At 38.0% G+C, this 24,733-nt stretch overlaps 1 protein-coding gene and 1 pseudogene across 1 annotated transcript in view; both read left to right on the top strand.

Annotated features, from left to right (window-relative positions):
* Window positions 1–24,733, top strand: part of MAN1A1 (mannosidase alpha class 1A member 1) — a 184,790-nt gene that overhangs the window by 71,585 nt on the left and 88,472 nt on the right. The window lies entirely within an intron of this gene.
* LOC134733012 (large ribosomal subunit protein uL13-like) lies at window positions 498–22,963 on the top strand (annotated as a pseudogene).

Below are 24,733 nucleotides of genomic sequence, written 5' to 3'. Positions count from 1 at the left end.
TGATTCTCTGAAAAAGAAAGTTTTGAAAATGAGCTGGAGACTATTTGTAGATTATATCATTACTAAATACAGTAGGTCATTTATTGTAGACCTTTAAAATAGATTTGACATAGAGCATTCTGAAATTATAAAACTAAGAAGAAACTATAAAAAGTAAATGTGAAAGTGATTCTACAAGGTATATATATGGTCCTTAATTTGAGGAAACTAACTAAAACTTAGTGACACATTTATGCCAATTTCCTAGAAAGGAACAATTTTAATTATATTTATCAGGTGATACTGATTGTTATATTAATGTAATTATATAATTATGTAATTATTGTATGTTAATGTGTTTGGCCCTGTGATTTCTTAGAGGTTTAGATTTAGCCTTGCATATATTTTAAATATTAATTTACTATTTGGCATTATTGAAATTTTTATAATAAAGGAATGTAAAATACTGAATAGCTAATATTTTCATTTAAAAGTTTAATTCAGTAAAACAGAGAATTGTAATTTTGCTTATTATGTTTATAATTAAATTTCCATGGTTAATGAGTTATAGCTGTTACACATTGACTATTCCATTATGATTGGTAAATTTAATTTGTACTTTAAAAGGAATATAGGAGTGTACAGAGTTGATTCGAAAACAACACATACTTTAGTCAGAAGAAATTACTACTTTTTCTTGTCCTAGAGTCAGTTACAGAAACCATACGTACCCCTTAACTCAGATTTGTTCTGTTTGTCCCTCTGCATAAGCCCTATCTTGTACTGATAATTGTTTTTGAAAGCATAGTTTTATAAGCTGTAAAAATTTTATCTCCACAATTCATGAGCACATTTCTACATGTCACTAGTAATCCCAGCCCTAAAACTTATTTATACTTAATGTGTAAATGGTAGAAGCTGGCCTAGCCCTTGATCTGATTGCCAAGTGAGTGCTTGAAACCTAACGGAAAGGGAAAGTCAGAAAATTCAGTTGTTTTGTTTTGTTTTGTTTTGTTTGTTTTCTGAGATGGAGTCTTGCCCTGCTCCCAGGCTGGAGTGCAGTGGTGGGATCTCGGCTCACTTCACTTGATCCTCCTACTCTCAGGTTCAAGCAGTTCTCCTGCCTCAGCCTCCCGAGTAGCTGGGATTACAGGCTTCCGCCACCATGCCCGGCTAATTTTTTGTGTGTGTGTTTTTAGTAGAGATGGGGTTTCACCATGTTGGCCGGTCTGGTCTCTATCTCTTGACCTCATGATCCACCCGCCTCAGCCTCTCAAAGTGCTGGGATTACAGGTATGAGCCACACTGCACCTGGCCAAATTCAGTTGTTTTTTAATGAAACATTTTTATCCCTTTTAGTTTAGCATAGTTCCCTACACATAGCAGCAAACTACAAATTCGTATCAGTGAGAAATAGGCCTGTGTTATCATTCAGCAACAGCCTGAAATCTCAATGGATTAAGACAGCATGTTCTACCTTGACTCTGCTTCTCATCATCCTTTCCTTCAGAGTCCAACCTGCTGGGGCAGCTGCCATCTAGGTCATTTCTAGTTGTCATGGCGAAGAGGGAGTGGTGGCAAAAGAGATTCTGGCAAATCCCACACTGGCTTTTAATGCACTTGTCTGAAAGACCCATGTTACTTCAGCTTACATTTCATTGGCCAGAGCAAGTCATAGGGCCACCACAACTTAAAGGAGTGAAGAGATGGTGATGAATAGCATTCATGACCACCACAGCAACCACTGACGGGTTAGACTGTGCAGCCCTCTTGACAGCCCAGAGTAGCAAAAGATAAGAATTACTGAGAAGATAACTTTGTCAAGAGTCCCCAAACTGGAGCCAGCCAGTCTCACTGGAAAAAGCCTTCCATAAAGTGGCACCAAAGTAGTAAGGGTGACGAGTGTGACTTGGGATACGAATCTTCACTAACACACATCTTCACTAAATTTTCAAGTAAAAAGCACTTGTTTACGAAGTTTCCCCTCTCCTGAAAATAACCTTCTACTCTGTAGGCTTCTCCCCGGCCTTCCAGATTTCAAACAGTGAAGTTGACAGACAGTCATATACTGCCCTCTATACCACCACTGCTGTTGTCTGTGGTGGGAGCCAGTTGCTGTTTGGCAGCGGCCTGCCGTGTTGCCTGGATGTTAAAGACCTGGTGCTTTTCCTTCCACCACTTTTTCTTTGATTTAAGTACTCACTAGGTCAGTCACTTCTCATTTTTCAAAAGGCTAATGAAAGAGATGAGGTAATATGTTCTATTTTTATTTATATTGAATCACTTTATAATTCATAATGACTGTTGAAACCAATACTTCAAATCATTTTTATTGCCTGAGTCGTATTGACACGGATTTCTAACACAGATTTTTGCCTGTGAGTGAATGTTTTTCAACAAAAGTTGTTTTTTCCAGGAATGTTCTTGCAAATTATTTTTCTTTCAAATTGTGATCTCCTTTAGAAGGGTATATAAGATAGCTGTAGCAAGAAATTTAAAATTTAATAGGGCTAGCAGAAAATGCCTCAGAATTGTGATAATTTACCGTCTGGTAATTTCATTCATTAAGTGAATCAGCAGATGCTTATTGAATACCTGCTTTGAGGCACCGCAGTTGGTGCTGCAGAAACAACAGTGAATAAGAGAAACAGTCCCCATGGACAAATGTTAATTCAAATATTAATTTCACAACAACCCTATAAAGTAGGAGTAGGAACTGTTTTTATTCTCATTTTATGGAGTAAGAAACAGAGGCACAGAGTGTTATTTGCCCAAGGACATGCAAAGTAGCAGAGCTAGGCTTCAAACTTGGGCATTCTGGCTCCCAGCTACTGAATAGCAGCTAGACATTAGAGATCTCAAGCACAGAAGATAAGATATCGATAGGCCTGAACCCATGAGTCATCAACAACTAAATGATAATTGAAAGAATGGACAGGAATAAGATTGTCCAAGGCATTATACACTGAGAAAATAGGCCTTAATATTTAAGTGTTAATGAGAGGAAGGAGCTAGAAAAGGAGACTCAGAAGTCGTGGTCTGGGAAGTAGGAGGGAAACTAGTAGAATGTGACATCACAGAGTCCAAGAGAAAATAACTATTTTGAAAACAGATGTTCAGTTGTGTCAAGTGCTGCTGCTAGAAGTTGTATAACGGACTGTCTTTAGCATCTTACAACATGGAGGTCATGGATGACTTTATGGAGGGTACTTTGGTAGAGTAATAGGATAGAATCCAAATTGTTTTTGGTTGAAGAAGAGAAGGTGGTAAGGAAATTAAGATTAGTTCAAGGTCTTTAAGCAGTTAGGAGAAGGTGGCATTCACGAAAACAGATGGCCTTTGGGGAGGCATCCTTTGCAATATGAGAAAGTGGAGGAGAAGGTAGGAATACGAGAAGGTAGGAATACAAGTAGGTAACTTGTTAGACTTGTTGGCAAATAAATGAGATAATTATTCTCTGGTGGATCCTGTTAAATACAAGACAAGGATTTCTGCTGAGACTTAGGGGAAGAGGAGAGATGTTTGATGTGAACGTGTACAGTTTAAAATTGTCATTCCAAAGGATTGACTACAGAAACGTGGTAGAGGTTCTGGACAGTGTCTAGGCTGGTAGCCACGAATTTATGGTAGCCTCGGTCCTCCTAAGTGTATGATACTTTTTCCAACAGTGCTCAGCACTTCAGGTACAAGCATGGAGAAGGCAGTTAGTTGGTTTTAGTTGAGGTTTGGTAGCCAGGTAACACAGAAAGGCATGGATTTTAAAGTATTGGCAGAATTTATTGAATGTATAGACCATGCAGTCCAAGATTAATATAAGGCATTAGGAAAAAGGCAGGTAAGTAGTGGTTAGAGAGAAAATGGATTGGCCGAATTGCTTGAGGTTTAGCTGAAATAGCATAGGAGTAGTAGCCATAATTTAACAGGTTATTGGAAGCTTTTAAAGTTAAGGCTATATGGTGGGATGTATGAATTAAAAGAGTTTTTTTTTAATGGAGCAGTTTTAAGTGATGTCATAATCTAGGATAACATGAGATTGAGTGGTTGAGGGGGGATTTTGCCAGAGTCTTCATGGCTGTGTTAGTCCATTTTGTATTGCTATAAAAGAATACTGAGGCTGGGTAATTTATAAAGAAGAGAGATTTATTTAGCTCATGGTTCTGCAGTCTGTATAAGCAAGGCTCCAGCATCTGCTTGGCTTCTCGTGAAGCCTCAGGAAGCTTTCCACTGATGGCAGAAGGCAGTGGGCGAGCAGGCATGTGACACGGTCAGAGAAGGGACCGAGAGAAGGGAGGTGCCATACTCTAAACAACCAGATCTCATGTGAACTCACAGAGCAAGAACTCATTCATCACCAAGGGGACTCATTCATCACCAAGCGATTCATGAGGGATCCGCCCCCATGATCCAAACACCTCCTACTAGGCCCCACCTCCAATATTGAGGGGGGCACATTTCAAGATGAGATTTGGAGGGGACAGATATCTATTATCACTGACTATGCAACATATTTCAATTTTAAAAATAATAAGATATAAAAATTGATGTTTAAAAAAAATCTAAGTACCAGTGAACTGATTTTTAATACTGCTAAAATATAAACGCTTTCTATAAAATTCAGAAATCCATACTAAAATATGTACTGAGCAAAGGTTCCTGCTTAAACAAAAAGCAGAGGGAAATATTCATGCAGAATGAAGTTTAAATATGTGATTGTTGAACAAACATTATGACTCTAGAGCCTTAAGAAGTAAGTCAGATAATTAGAGTTGGCAGTAGAAATGTAAACAACACGAATATCAGCTAATGAGCTGGATTTTAATGCAGCTATACCTATACAGAGCTGTTTCTTCTAAACTATACTGGAATTTTATCTGCATAGATAAATGTAGACAGTTTGATGGTGGTGCTGTGAATTTGTTTTGGATTTTTGTCATTGGTTTTTGTTTTGTTTTTTCAGAAATGAGGGTCTCTCTGTCACTCAGGCTGGAGCACAGTGGCACGATCATAGTTCACTGCATCCTTGAACTCCTGGGCTCAAGGAATCCTGCCTCAGCTCTCTGAATAGCTGGGACTATATATGCACACCACCATGCCTGGCTAATCACTTTTATTTATTTATTTATTTATTTATTTTTACTTTTTTTTTTTTTTTTTTTTTTTTGAGATGGAGTCTTGCTCTGTCACCCAGGCTGGAGTGCAGTTGTGCAATCTCGGCTCACTGCAAGCTCCACCTCCCAGGTTCATGCCATTCTCCCACCTCAGCCTCCCGAGTAGCTGGGACTACAGGCGCCCACCACCACACCCGGCTAATTTGTTGTATTTTTTAGTAGAGACGGGGTTTCACCATGTTAACCAGGATGGTCTCGATCTCCTCACCTTGTGATCCACCCGCCTCAGCCTCCCAAAGTGCCAGGATTACAGGCTACTTTTTATTTTTTTGTAGAGATAAGACCTCACCATTTTGCCCAGGCTGGTCTTGAACTCCTGGCCTAAAGTGACCCTCCTGCCTCTGCCTCCCAAAGTGCTAGGACTATAGGTGTGAGCCACTGCCCCTGGCCTGGATTTCTTCTATAAATTCTTACTTAATGTATGAAACTATCATTTGATTCATAAAAAAATTTGTTTTTGTTAAAAATTTTTATGGTCTGGGAATTAGGTGCCTTCTAAAGGAAGTCCTCTAAAGATTTCATTTGCCAGACTTTCTTGTGTTATCACTTTATGATGTAGATTTATGGTTTATGTATTTTTTTAAGTTTTTTTCTTTAAAACATTTTAGAAAATAGTTCATTGACAGATCATAGGGTTAACCATTTTAATAACAAATTCACTTCTGCTACATGATGAAATGTTTTCCCAAGAGAGGTCATATATCTGAGTATGCCACAATTTGTTTGTATTTGAAAGCAAACAGCTCCAGTCTTATAATTTAGCTGAAAATTCATTTAAATTGATAATAAAATAAACATAAGCCTTGAGGGCAATGTTTGTTTTTAACTTAACAGTTGATCTTTATTTTATAATAATTTGAAGTATCCGATTCCTCTGAAGTAATACAAATAGAGATTCTAAGGTCCTTCAAAAACAAGGAAATTCCGGAGCTTTAATAGGATAGGCGTAGAACATAAGAATTTTTTTCATGGCTCTTTATTCTAAACACTTTTGTTTTTCATTTTTGCCATTAGGTAGAAGGCTAGAGTTAGAAAAGATAAGCAGAAGAGATAGTCATCTTAGTTTTATAAATACCATTTAGGTTGATGCATTTACTTGTGTAATCATATTTTATGTTATTTTTAGTTATTGACAAAACAATACCCACAGTTACTCTAATTTATAAATTACTGCTAACTTATGTGTTTCAGTTCTTAAGTCTAACTTAATATTATGATTATTAAATAGTGACTTCCTTAGTTTTCTCTCATGTAGTTACTATAGTCAGGTAGAAAGAACACTGTATAATACAGTTTAGGCTTAGCTATTAAGGCAAATAACAACTCCAACATGTATGAGTTTCTGCCGTCTAGTGCTTTATAACTGGACTTAGAATAATACTAACTTAGAATTAAGCCCTGAATAACTAGTTATAGTAGACTTCTCTCTATCATCTGGTCAGGCTTCCAATTTTTAACATGTCTAGTCCCTTATGATTCACTCCTTTATTCAGCAAATGTGTTAAGCATCTATTATGTTCCATACCATGTTCTAGTCTCTGGAGGATTCAGCAGTGAACAAATTAGACAAAGTTTCTGCTTTCGTGAAATTTACATGATAAGGGGGTAAAATGTTAAACAAGTTCACAGGATAATTTTAGATGGCAATAAGACCTCCGAAGAAAATACAATATAACCATGCGATAAAGTTATGGAGGGTGGGAAAGGGAGATGATGAGGACTACTTTAGGCCAAATCGAAGCCACAGTCTGAATGACATAGAAGGGTCAACCATGGAAGATTTGGAGGAAATCACATTCTAAACAGAGGAACTTAAGAGTTCTGTATTGATGGTTCATTTCTTTCTTTCCTTTGAAATGAAGAAGAGGAGAAGGAGGGCAGCAGTGGTGATAAAACTGTTTTTTTATGGTTTATTTTGTGCCAAGTACACAGTATCAGTACTGGGGTAATTACACTGAAGCTCTGAGAAGCTAATTCCTTAGCCATATAGGACATGACAGAAATGGGATTAGACAGATGTCTGTAGCAAAGCACATGCTGTCCACATATTATTCCCAAAACCAGTGTTGCCAGGGTTGGTACCACAACTTTTCTTCCTTTTCTGTTTAGTTGCTCATCAGTTACATACCTAAATCTCATAAAAATGAACTAGCAGTTGCCGGGCATGGTGGCTCACGCCTGTAATCCCAGCACTTTGGGAGGCCAAGGTGAGTGAATCACCCGAAGTCAAGAGTTTGAGACCAGCCTGGACAACATGGTGAAACCCCATCTCTACTAAAAATAAAAAAATTAGCTGGGATGGTGGTGCATGCCTGCAGTCCCAGCTACTCAGGAGGCTGAGGCGGGAGAATTGCTTGAACCCGGGAGGCAGAGGTTGCAGTGAGCCAGGATCATGCCATCGCACTCCAGCCTGGGCAACAGAGTGAGACTCTGTCTCAAAAAAAAAAATGAACTAGCAGCAACCTTCTAGCCCATGAAATCTTCCACTTCTTGAGCAACAAAGAATAATTAAGTTATGAAAACTAAACCACAATCACACTTATAATGCTTATGAGTTAATAGATTTTTGCACAAGTTATGTTTGAAAATAATTATTCATTGCACTTAAGTCTTTCTCAAAACACAAAGCTGTCCTTGAATTTTTAATATAGTTCATTAAACTGAAAAAATTCTCATTTTCTTTCTCCATGTTTTTATTCCTCAATCTCTGACTCTCTTCATCAGTAGAGTAAAATGGTTTTCATTATCCAGTAAGTACATATAACAAAAACTTTCAATATATATAAAGACAGCCATGTGATTTCAGCTTTAATCTCTCTTTTTATTCTGAACTAAAGTCAGATATACTTCAAAATGTTGGTAAAATGTATATATTTTGGTGTGACATTGTGACAGTTAAGGTATACATTCAGCCTTTTCTCAGGCATATTGAAAGTGGTAGTAGTTGAGTCACTGAATGAGGTAGATGTTCACGATTTAGAAAAAGATATTACTTTCAATTTTCAAATCATATCTGATATGAAATATGAAGGGAAAAGGTAATACCTTGTCATTTCAAATGAAACTGAAATATTTTGGCTTTATCAACAGACATAAATTGTGAAGGCTTACCAATACAATTGGTATGCTTTTATGTAATTAAAGAACTCCAAAAAGCACTTAGAAATAGCTCGTAAATCTACCATATGTTGACAGCACTTTAATGAATTTCTCTAGACTATGAATAAAAATTTGGACTCCAGTGTTCTTTATATTTTATTCACTTAGAAAAAGTGAGACAGGATTGCTCACTTTTTTATTGTCATATATCATAAAAGTAACTACAAAATATCTACTCATTATAAAGATTTACAGTGAACATTTTGTAGTATGTTTTCTCTGAATTATGTTAATTGTTCACAAATGAGAACACTCAAAACCAGTGTTTCTAAGGTTAAACTAAGATTAGATCCAGTGACCTGGCATCTGTCACGAGTTTTTCATAGGGATCCAACCCATAGTGAAATCTCAGGAGATCCCCTCAAATAATGGAGTTTAATTATTACTCATAAATGGGCAGTTTTCCACATTGACAGATGTTCTCAATCCCATGCAACCCCACTACATGGTGTTGCAATTCCCACTACTTTTCCTTATCCATTCAGTGCTTTCCCCTATGTCCAGATAGATGCTGAATCAGCATTTACCCACTTTATGAATACTCAGAATAAAATACCAACACTTAGACTCCTCTCCCCCCACCTTTTTTTTCCTATCAAATTAACAAAGACAAAATCATGTTAATACCTAGTTTGGTAAGAGTGGGGCAAAAATTTACTCTCAGACATTGCTGTTGGGAATGTAATATGATAAAAGTGTTGTGGAAAAGAAAAAAAACAAGTGCTGTATATATGAGTAGATCCTTTTAGCTCGAGTTACTCTTATCCTGCATTGGGGAATCTATCCGAAGGAAATAATCCAAAAATTTAATTATATTATGCCAAAAGCAGGTCTTGGAAATATTTTATATATTTAGTAAATAAGAAGAAACATCTCAAATATTCAGCAGTAAGGGAGTGCAGCAGATCATGGAATGCTCACATAACAGAGTAATATGCAGCCATTAAAATTTATGCTTGTTTATTCAAGGGCATGGGCAAGTATGGATATGATAAATAATGCAGGATACTTTCATGTATAATATGATTTCAGCTATGGAAAATATAGAGAAAAATGCATGTGGAACTATTTCTAAACTATAAACCTGATATTCCTAAATATTTGCTTCCGGTTGGTATGTGATCCTTCCCCCTGCCTGTTTTTCTGTACTCATCTGAATTTCCATACTGAACTTGTAATATTCTTTTGATCAGAAAATATTAAAGGAAAATCACAACAGATTTGGAAAAAAATCATTAACTAAATTTCTGCCCCAGTCTCACTCAGGATTCAGTTTTTCCAACCTCTAAAGACTTAATTTTTTTTAACTTTTCATACTAGAATTCAGCTTACAAAGTCTTGAAAGTCACCTTTTTCCCTTTCTGACATCTGTTTCATAAAGAAAATGACTTAGTGGTAACTGGATTTCCTTCTTTATATTCAATTTATAGATTTCCATCTTAGAAGGTTGTTTATTTACAACAACATCTATTTGCTGTTAATATTATCCTCAATTCACATGGAAATGGAGGTGACATAAAGCTTAAATAAAGATTGGTCATAAATCCTTGCACAGTCTCAGATCCAACTACTTTGTCTTTATATTATCAAAAGCAGTTCAAAAAGACAAAGGCTGCTGATAGTAACAAGATTTCTCCATTGAAAACACACACACATTCATAAATCAATCGAAAGTGTGGTACAAAATAGTATGTATTTTGTATTCCTTAAAAAAAAACTGAGCATTTCTAATCTCTTTTCATTTTCCTTAACCATTTAGAAGTCAAAAGTTGAATTATTTGTGATAAGTGTATATGCTCTATTAATATATTATTGCTATAGATAAGCATATAATAACGTTTATATTTATTACTAACATACATGGAAATTTTGGGCTACTGAGATACCTGGCACAATCAGTGACTTTGTCTATTCCTACAGGATCTAATTGAAAGGTGTTAGGAAAGGCATAGCAAAGAGCCTTTTTCCTGTTGTTACAAGCAGTAAATGGCCCTTAAGAAACTTCAAAAAGAATGAATGCTTGCTTGAGAAAGAAGGGAGTGAGAGAAAAGCTGTTCAGTAATGAGCCAGAGAAAAAAGAAAACCTGGTCTGAGAGATAAAAGAGGTGACTATTAAAAGGGAAGGACACAGTCTACCAGAAACTCGTGAGGCTTTACAAATCAAAATCTAGACTTGCTTTACCATGGAAACCGAAGATAATTAGAAAGTATATGTTTAAAATTTTGTAATATTTTACTTTATTTTTAATTATCCAAAGCAAATATAAGACTATTCATGATAGTGAGAGGTGACAGTGTGCTGGCAGTCCTCATAGTCCTCGCTTGCTCTCGGTGCCTCTGCTTGGGCTCCCACTTTGGCGGCACTTGAGGAGCCTTTCAGCCCACCGCTGCACTATGGGAGCCCCTTTCTGGGCTGGCCAAGGCGGGAGCCGGCTCCCTCAGCTTGCAGGGAAGTGTGGAGGGAGAGGCGCGAGCGGGAACCGGCTGCGTGCAGTGCTTGCGGGCCGGCTGGAGTTCCGGGTGGGCGTGGGCTTGGCGTGCCCCTCGCCCGGAGCAGCCGGCAGCCCTGGGCAGTGAGGGGCTTAGCACCCAGGCCAGCAGCTGCGGAGGGTGTACTGGGTCCCCCAGCAGTGCTGACCCACCGGCACTGCGCTCAATTTCTCACCGGACCTTAGCTGCCTTCCCACGGGGCAGGGCTCAGGACCTGCAGCCCACCATGTCTGAGCCTCCCACTCCCTCCGTGCGCTCCTGTGCAGCCCAAGCCTTCCCGACGAGCACTACCCGCTGCTCCACAGCGCCCAGTCCCATCAACCACCCGAGGGCTGAGGAGTGCGAGCGCGTGGCGCAGGACTGGTGGGCAGCTCCACCTGCAGCTCTGGTACGGGATCCACTGGGTGAAGCCAGCTGGGCTCCTGAGTCTGGTGGAGACGTGGAGAACCTTTATGTCTAGCTCAGGGATTGTAAACACACCAATCAGCACCCTGTGTCTAGCTCGAGGTTTGTGAATGCACCAATCGACACTTTGTGTCTGGCTGCTCTGGTGGGGCCTTGGAGAACCTTTGTGTCGATACTCTGTATCTAACTGATCTGATGGGGACGTGGAGGACTTTTATGTCTAGCTCAGGGATGGTAAATACACCAATCAGCGCCCTGTCAAAACAGACCACTAGGCTCTACCAATCAGCAGGACGTGTGTGGGGCCAGATAAGAGAATAAAAGCAGGCTGTCCGAGCCAGCAGTGGCAACCCGGTCGGGACCCCTTCCACACTGTGGAAGCTTTGTTCTTTCGCTCTTTGCAATAACTCTTGCTACTGCTCACTCTTTGGGTCCACACTGCTTTTATGAGCTGTAACACTCACTGCGAAAGGTCTGCAGGTTCACTCCTGAAACCAGCGAGACCACGAGTTCACCGGGAGGAACGAACAACTCCAGACACGCTGCCTTAAGAGCTGTAACACTCACCGAGGGTCCGCGGCTTCATTCTTGAAGTCAGTGAGACCAAGAACCCACCAATTCCGGACACAATGGGAATTGATAGTTTGGTTATGACTACACTGATATTGAAGTTGTGTGTAAATTTGAAATACGTAATTTTTTAAAGCTGTTTCATGGAATCTATAGATGTGACAAAAAGCTAATAATGTATTCTGTCACTTTACTTCCTTGTCACCCTAAGACTGTGCCTCTCCTTCCAGTAATAGGATACGAGCTACTTGTCTGAGAACCTGTAATTGGAGTAGACTTTCATGTAGTGATCTGAGGCCCTTACTAGTTCTCTTTCTTTCTAAGGGAACTCACCAAATTTTGAGCCTATAGGTAAATGATTTGTAAACAGGGGGTTGGCTGGGTGTGGTGGCTCACGCCTGTAATCCCAGCACTTTGGGAGGCTGAGGCAGGCAGATCACCTGAGGTGAGGAGTTCGAAACCAGGCTGGCAAACATGGTGAGACCCTGTCTCTACTAAAAATACAAAAAAAAAAAAATAGCTGGGCTTGGTAGTGCATGCCTGTAACCCCAGCTACTCGGGAGGCTGAGGCAGGAGAATTGCTTGAACCCGGGAGGCGGAGGTTGCAGTGAGCTGAGATCGTGCCACTGCACTCCAGCCTGGGCAACAGAGTGAGATTCCGCCTCAAAAAAAAAAAAAAGGGGGGGGGGCTACTTGAAATAGTCATTGTATTGGAGACATCCAGCTAATGAACTTAAGAAGTAGCTCTTATAGGGTGGAAAGAACATTACCTTTAGAATCTAGAATTCTGGTTTCTCAGGCTCTGTTTGGTTATTAGGTATTACCTAGAGCAAACCCTTTATCACATTTTTTTAATTTAAGTAATGGAATATGAAATAAATGTCTTTTAAGCATTCCTTTAAATCCAGTTTTCTAGAACTATGATACATTAACATTCAAGTTCACAGAATATTATAAATTAGGGGAGGGGTATAGTGGGATAAATTTCCTTCCCATAAGTCAAAACTTCTTAACCCATTTTTGTATCTAAACACAATGACTTGTTGCAGTGAAATGTAGAGTTGCGTTTCTTGCCATACAATACTTAGGTAGTCCAGATATGTATCCATGGGAATGAAGAAGTGGAAAAGATGGGCATCTTTTTCCCCTGAGAAAATACTGTGTTCTATGGAAGAGAAAGTAGTTGGTGGATAGTAGAAAGAAGATGCTAAAAAGTAGAGAAGTCGTTCAAGGAAAACAATAAACTGCAGTATTCACAGAAACAGTTGGGAACATGTACTGATTCTTTACTTAGGGGATGACCACAGTTTTAACTCATTTCTTAGCCCAAATTTGCAGATTACATTCTATTATATTATAAATGGATCTCATTTTAATGACCAGCTCAAGGGAGATTCTGGCAGCCATGGTGAGAATGAGAAACAAAGATGTTTATACCCAGCAAAACTGACTTTCAGGTGTAAATGACACAAGCAGGCTATTATCAGCATGCAAGAACTTGGGAATATTGTTTCCAGGAGCCTTTCCTGATGAATCTACCTGGGAACAAGCTTCAGACAACCAAGTACATACTGTATGATGTCCAAAATAGGCGTATTCATAGAGACAGAGAGTAGATTAGTGGTTGCGTAGGACAAGAGGGGTTGGAGGGAAATGGGGAGTGACTGCTGATGCACACAACACTTCTTTTTTGAGATAATGATAATGTTCTAAAATTGTGAATCAACTCAGTGTGAGTATACTAAAGCCACTAAAGTGTATACTTTAAATGGGTGAATTGTATGATAAAGATGTTAAAAAGAAAAACACTATATAGTTCTGAGTTTTAATTGAAAATATTAATGAGCATATGATATATCATATTTTAAATATATATAAATATGCATATGTGTGTGTGTCCCCTGAAAAGGCCTAGAAACAGTAATGAAACCAGTGGCTCTGAGCATCTCTAACACACAGAGTGCGGGCTTAAATTAATATTTTCCACTAACCAGGGCTTCTTGGAGAAAAGACTGAAATTGGAAATTTACAAGATTAGTCTGAAATATCAAACCAGGTAACAAAGAAGCTAACAAAGACTACTAGAGAAGGTCAAAGGACTCAGGAGCCAACTGAAAGAGGCTTCCACTGGCCAAAAATGAGAATTTTGAGTTTCAGTAAAAATAAGAACTATAACACTAAAATCCACGAAGTACGTTTAAATTGGTAAGTTCAAGCCATGGGCAGTGAAGCATGCATGTAATCACAGCTACTTGAGAGGCTGAGGCAGGAGGATAGCTTGAACCCAGGAGTTCAAAACCAGCCTGGACAGCATAGTGAGGCCCTATCTCTAATTAAAAATAAAAATCAATAAATGGATAAGTTCATCATAATGAAAAGCAAAAATGATTGGTCACCTTCAAAGAATGACAGGAAAGCAGTTATCTTGAAAACTAGTATTTTCCCAGGCAGCTGCCAAAGACGGAGGGGCAGGTCCTGGTGCCCACTGGCCGAGGCCACCTTCTGGGCTGCCTGACAGCCATCATGGATAGGCAGGTACTGCTGGGCCAGAAGGTGGTGGTCATGCACTGCAAAGGCATCAATATTTTTGGCACTTTCCACAGAAACAAGTTGGAGTACCTGGCCTTCCTTCACAAGCAGATGAACACCAACCATTCCTGAGGCCCCCCCAGCTGCATCTTTTGGCAGACCGCTTGAGGCATGCTGCCCCACAAGACCAAGCGAGGCCAGGCCGTCCCTGACCATCTGAAGGTGTTTAATGGGATCCCACTGCCCTATGACAAGAAAAAAGTGGATGATGCTTCCTGCTGCTCCCAAGGTTGTGCGTCTGAAGCCTGTGAGAAAGTTTGCCTACCTGGGGTGCCCGGTTCACGAGGTTGACTGGAAGTACCAGGCAGTGACAGCCACCCAGGAGAAGAGGAAGGAGAAGGCCAATATCTGCTATTGGAAGAAAAAACAGCTTATGAGGCTATGTAAACAGGCCCAAAAGAATGTGGAGGAGAAAACAATTACACAGAGGTCCTCAAGACCTATGGACTCCTGGTTTGAGCCCAGTAAAGACTGTTTATTCCTTATGATTGGCCTGGCCTGCCCTTCCACCATTGCTGCCATGGGGTGTAGAGGACCCAAGGGTGGCAATCCAGGTGCCACAGACAGCCTGGAACTTAGGAAGCTGGGGGTAAGGAAAGGGCATTAGTCAAGTGCCTTTCTATATTGTTACTTTAAACGACTCTAAGAATTGTTCAGGCGTAATTCGTCTATGGCCTACTTGTTCATGAGAGAGTTGTTTTAGAAAAATGAGGGCCGAGCACATTGGCTTACACCTGTATTCCGAGCACTTTGAGAAGCCAAGAGATCGCTTGAGTCCAGGAATTCGAGACCATCCTGGGCAACATTATGAAATCCCATCTCTAACAAAAATGCAGAAATTAGCTAGGCATGGTTGCACATGCCTGTAGTCTCAGGTACTTGGGAGGCTGAGGTGGGAAGGTCACCTAAGCCCAGGAAGTCGAGGCTGCAGTGAGCCAAAATTGCACCACTACACTTCAACCTGGGTGACAGAGAGACCCTGCCTCAAAAAAAAAAAAAAAAAAGTAAAACAATAGTAAGAAGAGCCAGTTACCTTGGTTTCAAGATTAGCAAAAGGGAGCTGGAACATGAATTGGAGGGAGCCCTACCTTCTGAATGGGCCATCTGTTTTAACTTCACACCTTATCCTATACTCTGCAGGTGTGATAATGTGAAAAAAAACACTTGGGGACAGTATGAGCTTGCCGTTTTACAAAGAGTATGTATAGAAGCATAGACTGGGAAGATGTGTGACCAGGACGTTACAGGGTAGCCCTTGCTCCTTCCCTGTATTTTGTGGTCAGAATCAAATAAATTGCTTTTAAAGAAAAAGAAGTCTGGTAAATAAAGGAAAAGAATTAGGCATTTATCTTGCCTCTCCTGTATGAACTATATCACTGGTAACTAAATAGTAGATAAGCAACGTTTCTCTTAAAATTATATCTGCTTACAAATGAAAGTGAAATGATAAAAGTAGAAAATCACCATTTTTACAACCCCTGATGAATTAATGGATCTGGACCATGGTCACCAACAGCTGCTTGCTTCTCAAAAGGAGAGCAAAACACATACGTGCCTCCTGATAACATATCACCTGTAGTCTTGCCAAAGGCATCAAGTCTCCATATCCAGCTTCCAATTTGTCATAAATACAGAAAGAAGAATGAGCCAAACTCCACCACACATATGCAGTCAGGAACCCATAGAATAAGTCTCCTACAGTTCAAATAACCCAAATTTGTCCACATAAATTATAAGGAAAAGAAAAGAAAAAATGAGACGCCTATGGTTTACAATAAGAGGCTTCAAAGTCATCCTTTTTTAAAATGATCATGACTGTCTATAGTGTCTAATGATGTAGATTTGGTTGCTAAAACCAAATAAGATAATAAATGCCAGGATGTGGTTACTTTGGGGGAGAGAGAAGGAAGTATGATTGGGACAAGGCCCACGTAGGGTTTCTAGGGTGGCTGGCAAAGTCCTGTTTCTTGATCTGGATGCTGCTTACTATGGCATGTGTCTTATAATGTTACACTAGGCTATACAGCTGTATGTTTGTGTTGGAGAGTTCATATCTGTGTGTGTCTTTTTAATTAAAAATATGTTGAAATAACTACATAATTTTTAAAAGGTTATTTAGAAAGTCAAGCTTAGTGGAATATGCCTTAGATCTTGAGATGTATTTTGGATCTCTGTAAATAATACTTAATGTACTGAGTTATCTTGATGTATGTAAATTACAGATTATATTTCAATATAAAACAAGCATAATTCAAATATGTACATGTAAATATTCTATAATACATGTCTGAAAGTGCTGCTGTAAACATCTGTCCAGTTTTTTGTATGGTCATAAATTTTCAGTTCCTTTGTTTAAATACTAAGGAGTGCTATTGCCGTATCATATGGTAAGAGTGTGTTTAGTTTTGTAACTGCCAAACCGTCTTCCAAACTATCTGTACTATTTTGCATTTCCACCTGCAGTGAATGAGAGTTCCCGTTGTTTCACACCTTCACCAACATTTGGTGGTGTTAGTGTTCTGGATTTTGACCATTCTAATCAGTAGGTATTAATTAGTATCTTATTGTTGTTTTCATTTGTATTTACTTGATGGTTTGTGATGTGGAACATCTTTCCATATACTTATTTACCATGTTTGTCTTCTTTAGTGAGGTGTCTATTAAGATCTTTGTCCCATTTTTAAAGTTGGAATCTTTGCTTTCTCATTATTTTCAAGAGTTCTTTGTATATTTTCATTAACAGTTCTTTATTAGATACATGTTTTGCAAATGTTTTCTCCTAGGCCTTGGCTTGTCTTCTCATTCTCTTGGCAGGGTCTTTTGCAGAGCAGTTTTTCATTTTAATGAAGCTCAGCTTGTCAGTTTTTTCTTTCATGGATCATGCTTTTAGTGTCATATCTAAAAAGTTGTCTCCAAACCCAGGGTCATCTAGATTTTATCCTATATTATCTTCTAGGAGTTTTATAGTATTGCATTTTACATTTAGGTCTATGATCCATTTTGAGTTAATTTTTTGAAAGGTATAATGTCTGTGTCTACATTCATTTTTTTGTATGTGTATATGGGTATCTAGTTTTTCCAGCACGATTTGTTAAAAAGGCTATCTTTTCTTCATTTAATTGTCTTTGTTCCTTTGTCAAAGATCAATTGACTATATTTATGTGGATCAATTTCTAGGCTCTCTATTCCGTTCCATTGATTTATTCTTTCACAAGTACCACAAATCAAGACAAGATGGTCTTGATTTCTGTATCTCTATAGAAAGTTTTGAAGTTGGGTAGTGTCAATCATGGTCAGAAATTGGCTATTTTGGACCTTTTGCTTCTCCACATAAACTTCATAATCAGTTTGTATCTACAAAATAACTTGCTAGAATTTTTATTGGGATTGCAGTAATCTATTAACCAAGTTGGGAAGAACTGACATCTTGGTATTCAATCTTCTATCTATAAACATGGAATATCTCCATCTGTTCTTTGATTTTTTTCATCAGAATTTTGTAGTTTTCTTCATATGGATCTTGTACATATTTTGTTAAGTTTATACCTAAATATTTCATTTTTTAGGTGTGTGTTCACAATGTAATCTAAATGGTATTGTGTTTTTAATTTCAAATTCCACTTGTCCATTGCTGATATATAGGAAAGCATTGATTTTCTATATTAACCTTTATCCTGAAATCTTGCAGTACTCACTTAATAGTTTCAGATTTCTTTTGTTGATTCAGATTTTCTGCATAGAAAATATGTCATCTGCAGACAAAATTTTATTTTTCTTCTTTCCTAATCAGTATACCTTTTATTTCCTTGTTTATTTTTTCTTATAGGACATCTAGTACAGTATTGAAAAGCAGTGGTAAGAGGGGACATCCCTGCCTTGTTCTTGATGTTAGTGGGAAATCTTCTATTTCTCACCATATTATGATTTTTCAAATGTAAAAGCTCAACCAGCACAAAACCAGTATGTTTATTTTCCCCTACCTTCTAGATTCTAATTAATCATTGGTAGAGGAAGTTTAGGCTGTGTGAAGAGTTTGGAAAGACCTTAGGAAATTTTTTTAAATGTTTATTTATTTAAAATTTTTATTAAAATTTATTAAAATGTTCAAGTTTCCTGAAGTATTTAGACATCAAGAATATTTACATACATCTCTAGTTTATATTTCCATCCCGTTGATTTCCCTATTAAGAATTTTAATGAGGCCAGGCTCAGTGGCTCATGCCTATGATCCCGGCACTTTTGGAGGCCAAGGCAGGAGGATCACTTGGGCTCAGGAGTTTGAGACCAGCCTGGGTAACAAAACAAGACCATGTCTGTAAAAAAAAAAAATTAAAAATTAGCTGGGTGTATTGGTGCATGCCTGTAATCCCAGCTACTTGAGAGGCTGAGATAGGAGGATCACTGGAGCCTAGGCTTTCAAGGCTGCAGTGAGCTGTGATTGTGTCACTGCACTTTAGCCTGGGTGACAGAGTGAGACCTTGTCTTTAAAAAAAAAAAAAAAAAAAAAAAAAAAAAAAAAAAAAAATTTAAAAAAGGCACTTAAAAGAAGTCTAAAATGTATCTCAGGAAAGTTGTACATAAATCTTCACACTATTACTATAAGACAAGCCTCATTTTATAGATGTTGCTCAATTATGTTATTCCAAATCTACAGTATTGGCATAGCTTTCACTGCTGAAAGGTGTTTCATTTCTTAAAAATGTTTTTAACCTCCTATCACCAGTCCTATGCTAAAACAGGGTATTTTACCCATGAACTACCACAAATAGATAAAATAGCTACTTTACATATAAATGGCCCTTTAAAACTGGATACTATCATATGCCAATTTGCAACATAGTCTGTATGAAAAGAGAAAACACTAATAAATGCTGTGTTATGGACCAATAATTAGATTCTCAATGTGGTGTAAAGTACTCACACGAGGTTCGTTCTTGGCCTCATAAATTTGACCATATCTTTTCATTCTAATGCTCTTAAATGACTTAGAGACATGACTTAACAGTAAAATAAGCTCCTAAACAACAACTGCAAGCACAAAAACAGAAATTATGCAGTGATGGCATGCCATTTGTTCAGGAATTCGCTGTCCTATTTACTCAAATATAACAGCAAATGGAGTGTTGATTGTTGAACTGCATATTCAGGATCTCGTGGTTTACTATCTCATGTGCTGTTTGCCAGACTAAAGATTATTAACAATTTTTGCTTTGTTCACTGCAGGAACAATACAGTACTTGTATTATACAAATATTTTGCTTAAAGTATTGTTTCCAATCAATTTATTTCCCATTCCTGTCGAATTACCTGAGTTAACCTAGTTCAATGGTTCTCAAATGTAGTGTACATCAGAATCCCAAGGCGAGCTTGTTAAAATACAAATGTATAAGCCCTGCTCTCAGAGCTTCTGATTTAGCAAATCTGGGTTGGGCCTGATAATTGGCATTTCTTAGTTTCTCCATAATGCTGATGCTGCCTGTCTTGAGGACCACATTTTGGGAACCACTGACCTATTACGATGAAACCATTCTCTCTACAATGAGCAGAATTCTTTTTTAAAAAGTTAGCTAAAAACAAAAAATAGGCCTCATGATTTGGCTGTCACCACTCTTTAGGAAACCATGTTCTAATATACTGGGTCAAGAACTGAAGGAAACATTTCTTCTATAGGAGATCATAGTAAAGCTTCTTCTTGAAGTCTTACAAATGTTGTATTTATCAAATGGAGTGTTAAACTATTCGAGGTTTCATTTATATTTGGGAAAACTCCCGTTAAATAAAGCAGGTAGAAGAGCCCTCTTAAAATCTCTGAAAAATATATGACACAAATTTCTATCATTAATATATAATGAAGATGCTTTTTTTTGTATTTTGTTTATTGTTGTTTTTTCCTGTATTATATTTTGCTTAATCTCCCTGGCTGCATATTTAATTGAGTTACCTTTATTTTTAACTTTTACTTTAGGTTCAGAAATACATGTGCAGGTTTGGTATATAGGTAGGTACATGGCATGTCACGGAAGTTAGGTAAACAGATTATTTTTTCACCCAAGTAATCAGCATAGTACCCAATAGGTAACTTTTCAGTCCTCACCCTTCTTACACCCACCACTCTCAAGAAGGCCGCGGTGTCTGTGGTTCCTTTCTTTGTGTCCATATGTAATCAGTGTTTAGCTCCCACTTATAAGTGAGAACATGCGGTGTTTGGTTTTCTATTCCTGTGTTAGTTTGCTTAGGATAATAGCCTCCAGCTTTATTCATGTTGATGCAAGGACATTTAATTAGTCAGGGTGCTCTTAGAGGGACAGAACTATATATCTGTAGATCTACATATATCCTATAAGTATTAAATTAATAATAAACTGTAATTATTAAGTTAATATTTAGTAAACTATAAGTATTAAGTTGATACTTAATAAACTCCCCTTTTACGTATAAAACTTACACGATCACAAGGTCCCACAATAGGCTGTCTGCAAGGTAAGGAGCAAGGAGAACCAGTCCAAGTCCCCAAACTGAAGAACTTGAAGTCTGACGTTTGAGGGCAGGAAGCATCCAGCACGGGAAAAGGATGTAGGCTGGGAGGCTAGGCCCATCTCTCCTTTTCATGTTTATCTGCCTGCTTTATATTCACTGGAAGCTGATTAGATTGTGCCCATCAGAGTAAGGGTGAATCTGCCTTCCCCAGCCCACTGATTCAAATGTTAATCTCTTTTGGCAACACCCACACAGACACCCAGGATTTATACTTTGTATCCCTCAATCCAATCAAGTTGACACTCAGTATTAACCTTCACAGACATGGTCTCATTTTTTATGGCTGTGTAGTATTCCATGGTGTATGTACCACCTTTTCTTTATCTAGTCTACTGCTGATGAGCATTTAGGTTAATTCTGTATCTTTGCTATTATGAACACTGCACAATAGATACATGCATGTGTCCTTATGGTAGAACGATTTATATTCCTTTGGGTATATACTCAATACTGGGATTGCTGGGTTGAATGGTAATTCTGTTTTAAATTCTTTGAGAAATCACCAAACTACTTTCCACAATGGCTGAACTAAGTTTACATTCCCACCAGCAGTGAATAAGTATTCCTTTTTCTCCACAACCCCACCAGCTTCTGTAATTTATTTATTTATTTATTTTACTTTTTAATAATAGCCATATAATAAAGTTTTTCAAACAGGCTTTTGAAATCTTATTTCCTTAAAGATCCATGTTGGCCTTTACTAGAATTGTTTGTTTTTATTATCACCCCCTAAAATAAGATAGTTTCTTTTTCCCATGGTTATCAGCCATTTGCCCTCAATGGTACTGGTTTGGAGTGACTAAAATTAGGGCCAGAGTAACAGTACCTCACTTTTATTCTATTTTATAGCAGATGAAATGTTCAATGTTGACATTAAGTTTTTAACCAATGTGTTGTTGTATTTGTTTAGTGCTGAAACAGCTTGACTCCATTTCTTTTCCACCTTGATTCTGTGGGTTTTATAGACTCTGCACTGCCACCCATCTGCCATCACTTCTGTTACTCCCTTTTACCCTTGCCTTGCCATCCACCATCACTTCTGTTATTTCCATTTTAACCCTTGCCCGCCTGTGTTTTTTCCAGTTAGAGCTTTGGATCTTTTTTAAACACACATGCTGCTATCTCACTCTTTCTTTTAGAACTAGTCCTTTTGAACAAATCTAATAGATGAGTTACTTCACTACTTAGGATGATTCTTGTCTGAACAATAAACTTGAGGATGTTGGCCAGTCTCAGAAGAAAACATATACATGTAATGTACATAAATCATATTGGGTAGAGTCAGTTTTATCTAAAACTGAATTTAAGATCTTCAAAAACACTTAAATGAACTTTCTTTACAGTTTTGTGCTATTCTCTTTCTAAATTTGCCAATTGTATGTGGTAAGATTGATGGTGAGGATTTATCTGATTACCTTGTATAGTATTCACAGTATTTGTCTTCATTTTCTTTTTGAAGAGGAGTGGAAGTTATTACTTGATCCTTTCCTATGTATCACATTTTTCCAGTGTTACACTTCAAAAACAAGTGTTATTATGAGTCATTGACCACAGCTGTCATGTTTACTTACGTATCCCAAGTGTTTGTGCAACTTGGTATGTAAGTACATAGGCACTAAATAAATATTTGTTGAATAAATGGATTGACATTTTTAAAAGGTCAATTATGCAAGCAATTCCTTTTTGAAAGTTTGTAATTTAGAAAGTTTCAACTATGTTGAAATGTGTGTGTGTGTGTGTGTGTGTGTGCAATAGCTTTAAAAAGCAGTAGGCCGGGCGCAGTGGCTCATGCCTGTAATCCCAGCACTTTGGGAGGTGGAGGCGGGTGGATCACGAGGTCAGGAGATCGAGACCATCCTGGCCAACATGGTGAAACCCCGTCTCTACTAAAAATACAAAAAAATTAGCCAGGCATGGTGGCAGGCACCTGTAGTCCCAGCTGCTCAGGAGTTTGAGGCAGGAGGATGGCATGAACCTGGGAGGCGGAGCTTGCAGTGAGCCGAGATCGCGCCACTGCACTCCAGCCTGGGCAACAGAGCAAGACTCCATCTCAAAAAAAAAAAAAAAAAAAAGCAAAACATTTAGATAGTGCATGAATAGCTACAATGGAGAACATAAATTATGTTTCTTGTTATTATTTGTGTTTGTATTCTAAAGAGGAAACGCCTGCCAAACTATTTCAGTCTGGTATTTTCAAAACTCTTCTAATAAAAAAGATACTGAGTTATGTGACATATTAATATTCTGATGATGATCGTTATTAAGGCAGGGCATTGTTTCATTGAGTTGTTTATAGTACTGTAAGAATATAACACTGATCTATTAAAAACAGATGCACTGTTGTTATGAAATGGGATATATGGAAATATGTTAAAGCCTCTTAAGTGAAAAAAAATAAAGATGCTTTCAAGTAAATTAGCAATATTCAGGGGTTAGCAAAGTATAGCCAAGCCCGTTCATTCACATTTTGTCTATGGCTGCTTTGACCCTACAACTATAGTTAGTGAGTGAGTGAATGAATTGAATGAATGCTGACCAGAAATTGCACTTTCAAACATTTAACCTGAGGAAATAGTTATATATACAAATAAGTATGTACAGGGATGTTCACTCCACAGCTGTTTGTAATATCAAAACAAGGGAAACCTAAATATTAACTAATAGAAGACTGACTAAATAAGTTCTCGTGTATCCTTATTATACCAGAACTAGTGTATGATATAGTTATTTTTAAAAAGATGTTACAGAAATGTATCCAGTGATAGGAAACAAGGGTCAGCAAACTACAGCCCTTTGGCAAATTGGCTCAAGACCTGTTTTTATACTACCAGAGCTGTGAGTGGGTTGTTAAATTGTAAAGGATTATTAAAAATAAACATGAGGGCCAGGCGCGGTGGCACACGCTTGTAGTCCCAGCACTTTGGGAGGCCGAGATGGGCGGATCACGAGGTCAGGAGATCGAGACCACGGTGAAACCCCGTCTCTACTAAAAATACAAAAAATTAGCCAGGCGTGGTGGCGGGCTCCTGTAGTCCCAGCTACTCGGAGAGGCTGAGGCAGGAGAATGGCGTGAACCCAGGAGGCGGAGCTTGCAGTGAGCCGAGATTGCGCCACTGCACTCCAGCCTGGGCGACAGAGCAAGACTCCGTCTCAAAAAAATAAATAAATAAATAAATAAACAAACAAAGAAACATGAGACAGAGTATGTGACTAGTAAAACTTAAAATATTTACTATCTAACCCTCTATAGAAAATGTTTGCTGACCCCTGATACAGAATGTTGTATACAATGTAGATTAAATTGGTAGGGATGGGCTTAAAACATTATGAAATAGTATATATAGAACAATACCTTTTTTGAAAAAATGCAGTCAATACCATTTAGACACTTAAGATGTTAATAGTTATTTCTGGGTAGACAGGATTAATAAGATTCTATATTTTATGTCTAATTTTGTGATTTTTCAATAATAAGAATGTATTAAGAAAATAAAAATTTAATATTGGCATGGGGAAAAAAGAGAACTTCTCTGAGTTTCAAGGTGCACAAATATGTTTTTCCATTTTGTAGATGAGGAAACTGAGACTAAGAGTTTAATTAACTTGCCTAGAGGGACACAAACATAAGAGAAAAATTGCATTGATGCCAAATTTTCTGTCCAGCAGTGTCACCATTTGATAATTTAAAATGCTCATCTGTCAGCTGAAATAAAATTATAGACTCTGTACCCAAAGGCAATTTAAAGATATCGGTGTATAATATATGATAAAGGAGGATTATGCAGAAATAACAAACTACGTGCCTAATGGTATTAGGTGTGTACTGGATAGGTTTA

This window comes from Symphalangus syndactylus, chromosome 2 (genome assembly GCF_028878055.3).
Source record: "Symphalangus syndactylus isolate Jambi chromosome 2, NHGRI_mSymSyn1-v2.1_pri, whole genome shotgun sequence".
Classification (NCBI taxonomy): Eukaryota; Metazoa; Chordata; class Mammalia; order Primates; family Hylobatidae; genus Symphalangus; species Symphalangus syndactylus.
This window is presented reverse-complemented; position numbering and strand designations above follow the sequence as displayed.